Here is a 4,363-nt window from a genome sequence, read left to right on the forward strand (position 1 = left end):
GAGGTCCGTGGACTCTCAGCCGACCCGGCCGCGCTCTCGTCGTTTGACGACGCGAGAACCCGTGACTGTTTGCCGTCACAACTTGGGCGGACGACCGGAGGCGGCCGCGCGAGCGCGGTTTTCCACGGTCGAACCGCCAATCTCGCACCACCGGAGCGGCCGACGGGCGGGCGGACAGTCCCCGGGAGGACTGCCGCCGCCGTCGGACGCCTGCCGGCGGCGCATCGGTCTGGCCGAGTATCCGGTATACGACCCTCAGACAGGCGTGGCCCGGGACCCGCGGGTCACCGAGGCCGCAATGTGCGTTCGACTGGTCGATGTTCGTATAACCTGCGGATTACACGACGACGCGCAGATAGCTGCGGTCTTCATCGATCCACGAGCCAAGTGATCCGCTGTTCGGGGTCGGGTGTTTTTTTTTGTCGACGAAACTTCTACCGGCCACGCGCCGTGCGCGGACGCACGGCGGGGCCCGTATGGTCTTTCGACGTTAACCATCTTTCGGTCGACGCTCGGTCGGGGGTCGCGGCGCGCGGGCGGTCGGCGAGCTAGTCGCGAGCGCACGCGGCCACGGGGTCGGATTAGGCGCGCGCGAGACCGGCAAGTGCTGCCGGTACCGCGGGCCCGTCTCTAATGATCCTTCCGCAGGTTCACCTACGGAAACCTTGTTACGACTTTTACTTCCTCTAAACGGCCGATTTCGGTCATCTTCGCGATCGCGCGACGACCCAGCCCCCGAGGGGGCCGAATAACGCGCGTCCACTCCGAAGACCTCAATGCGACCGTTCAATCGGTAGTAGCGACGGGCGGTGTGTACAAAGGGCAGGGACGTAATCAACGCGAGCTGATGACTCGCGCTTACTGGGAATTCCTCGTTCACGTGGAAAAATTGCAAGCCACGATCCCTAAGCACGAAGGAGGTTCAGCGGGTTACCCGGAAGCCTGTCGGCCCAGGAATGTTAACACACGCTGATTCCTTCAGTGTAGCGCGCGTGCGGCCCAGAACATCTAAGGGCATCACAGACCTGTTATCGCTCAGTCTCGTGCGGCTATTTTCGTCCGCCGCCTGTCCCTCTAAGAAGAGTTTAAGCTCCTGGGAGCCGGCGGTAGCCCTAGTAACGTATCGTGATCCGCCGGCGACGGCCGCGAACACGGCGCGCTTCACCACGGAGCCCGACGCACGACGGACGCGCGCCGACCGGAGGTTGCCCCCCGGCCGACACACGCCCGCCGCACGCCGGGACGCGGATGGCGCGGCCGCGCTCGACGACCGCCGTGGACGACGGGCGAACGCGTTCGGGGATACCGGGCCGAGCCGACGGGTACGCGAACACGAACGGCCGAAACCGCCCGCGCCGCGCACACGCCGACCCGGGGTTACCCGCCTAGTTAGCAGGACAGAGTCTCGTTCGTTATCGGAATTAACCAGACAGATCGCTCCACCAACTAAGAACGGCCATGCACCACCACCCACCGAATCAAGAAAGAGCTCTCAATCTGTCAATCTTTCCGGTGTCCGGGCCTGGTGAGGTTTCCCGTGTTGAGTCAAATTAAGCCGCAGGCTCCACTCCTGGTGGTGCCCTTCCGTCAATTCCTTTAAGTTTCAACTTTGCAATCATACTTCCCCCGGAACCGAAAAGCTTCGGTTTCCCGGAAGCTGCCCGCCGGGTCGTTAATGAAACGCCGGCGGATCGCTAGCTGGCATCGTTTACAGTTAGAACTAGGGCGGTATCTGATCGCCTTCGAACCTCTAACTTTCGTTCTTGATCATACGAGAACGTACTTGGCAAATGCTTTCGCGTCAGTTCGTCTCGAGACGATCCAAGAATTTCACCTCTAACGTCTCGGTACGAATGCCCCCGCCCGTCTCTGTTGATCATTACCTCCGGTCCCGAAAACCGGCCCGGCGGGACGCGCGGGCGACTGGCGCCCGCGGCCCGGCGGCCCGCGCACGGAAACGCCCCGGAGGGCGATTTCGCGCGCCCGCGAAGGGCGGAGATGCGCGGGACCGAGGTCTTGTTCCATTATTCCATGCGACCAGTATTCAGGGCCTTTTGACGAGACGGCCGTGAAGCCGCCCCGCCAGATTTGAGCCTGCTTTGAGCACTCTAATTTGTTCAAAGTAAACGTGTCGGCCCGCCGACGGCAATCGGTGAAGATCACCGCGCAGCAAGATTGGAGTAGGCGGCCGCCGTCGTCGAACCCCGACGGCCGCGCGACGCGTGGCCGCGCGGCGCGCCGGAAGCCCGAGACACGTGTCCGCCTGCCGACAATACGTCCGGCCGACGTGCCGGTAACTAACACCCCGAGACGGCTGACGAGCGCGACGACGACCGCGCCGACGGGACACGTGGTCCCGCGACACGGCCGGCCGCGACACGACGGACCGCCAGGGTGGTCCGGCACCGCCCAGACACAGATCCGACTACGAGCTTTTTAACCGCAACAACTTTAATATACGCTATTGGAGCTGGAATTACCGCGGCTGCTGGCACCAGACTTGCCCTCCAATTGATCCTCGTTTAAAGGTTTTAAAGTGTTCTCATTCCGATTACGGGGCCTCGGATGAGTCCCGTATCGTTATTTTTCGTCACTACCTCCCCGTTCCGGGAGTGGGTAATTTGCGCGCCTGCTGCCTTCCTTGGATGTGGTAGCCGTTTCTCAGGCTCCCTCTCCGGAATCGAACCCTGATTCCCCGTTACCCGTTACCACCACGGTAGGCATGGAACCTACCGTCGACAGTTGATAAGGCAGACATTTGAAAGATGCGTCGCCGGTACGGAGACCGTGCGATCAGCTCGAAGTTATTCAGAGTCACCAGGTCTTTGCGCGGGCCGCGATCGGGACGCGCACGAAGCGCGCCGCGACGGGCCGGTTTTGATCTAATAAAAGCGTTCCTCCCGCGAGCGACGCCCGAGGGCGCCGCGACGGTCGGAACTCTGTCGGCATGTATTAGCTCTAGAATTACCACAGTTATCCAAGTAACTTGGGTACGATCTAAGGAACCACAACTGATTTAATGAGCCTTTCGCGGTTTCACCTTAATGCGGCTTGCACTGAGACATGCATGGCTTAATCTTTGAGACAAGCATATGACTACTGGCAGGATCAACCAGGGATCTCGGTTTTACAACAACTGCGTCCCGTGACGGATCCCCGCGGCGACGCCGACCAAGGGGCGACGACGACGCGGACACTCGTCTCGGGACGCGTGCGTCCGAGCGCCGGTCCGCCCGTGGGCGAGCCGACGCCGAGGAAGGTCGAAACGACCGTGACCGGTATACGGTCACGGCGCACGACCGACCGCGGTTCGAGTGGGATACGTGCGCGGACGGGCGCCCGTAAACCGCGCGCTTCGGTCGACGCGAGCGCCGCACTGAGCACCCGCAGAACGCGGGGCGACTGCGGCGGCGGTCGCGTGCGGTAGACCGAACACACGCGGAGAGCGAGCGCTCGCCCGACGCGACGTGACCCGTGCGTTGACGAGAGTCGGGGTTAGCGCGTACGCCGTCCGTTTTCAGCGGACGGAGAATTACCGCGCTAGCGCCTCTCGCCAGGTTTATAACGGCCCCCAGCCGAGATCGTGGGGGAAGCCGGGACGCGACGCGAAGTCCGTCGTCCCGGGGCTTCGCCCCGGCGACCGCCGGGCACGGCGACGATGGCCGGCCGCGGCGGGAATGTTTTGGCGTCGAGAGCTCGTAACTTGCGGAACGGTAACGGGAGTCGTCATCGATTTTTGAAAAAAACGATTTGCGCGTCGGAGGCCCACCGGAAGGCGGGCCTGCGACGCCGGTTGAGTTTTGCCACTCGGCGTGCGAGATGGGTCGGTCGCCGAAACTTGGACGGATACCATCGAAGGGCACTGGATTGCTGACCATTCCGAAGACTGGGGCAGACCGGTGCGCGGCGATGGACGCGTCGGCTTCGGCGTCGCCCGTGGCTTTGCTGTCGTACGTGATTGGCGATCGGACGCCGGCGGAACGCCGACGACCGAGTCGCTCACAAATTTACAAAATCTCGAGTTTCACAATGTGCGACGGGGGTATTCACGCGTAGTGGTACACCCGAGTCGAAGGAACTTCGCCATCACCGTGCGTAGCGGTTAGCCGAGAATCGAAAATCCGTCAATCACCGTGCGTAGCGGTTAGGCGAAAATCACAAAATCCGTGCGTAGCGGTACGGCCGCGGATAAAGGATTACCGATTTAAATGTCGCGGACACCGGTGTCCTATAGTACTCGGAACGTACGACGTGAACACGTCTCGGGTACGTCGAGATCGAACCAACGGTTAACGAGTTATTGCACACGGAAAAACTACGTTCGAAAAGTTGAATTCGAAATCGTGTCGACGGACATCGCCGG

At 61.8% G+C, this 4,363-nt stretch overlaps 1 non-coding gene across 1 annotated transcript; it reads right to left on the minus strand.

Annotated features, from left to right (window-relative positions):
* Nucleotides 1-249: 249 nt before the first annotated feature.
* On the minus strand, nt 250-407 carry LOC132953424 (5.8S ribosomal RNA). The gene has a single exon (XR_009665633.1). It is a non-coding gene; the product is annotated as a 5.8S ribosomal RNA (ribosomal RNA).
* Between the last annotated feature and the right edge of the window lie 3,956 nt (nt 408-4,363).

Source organism: Metopolophium dirhodum, unplaced genomic scaffold (genome assembly GCF_019925205.1).
Source record: "Metopolophium dirhodum isolate CAU unplaced genomic scaffold, ASM1992520v1 scaffold35, whole genome shotgun sequence".
Taxonomy (NCBI): domain Eukaryota; kingdom Metazoa; phylum Arthropoda; class Insecta; order Hemiptera; family Aphididae; genus Metopolophium; species Metopolophium dirhodum.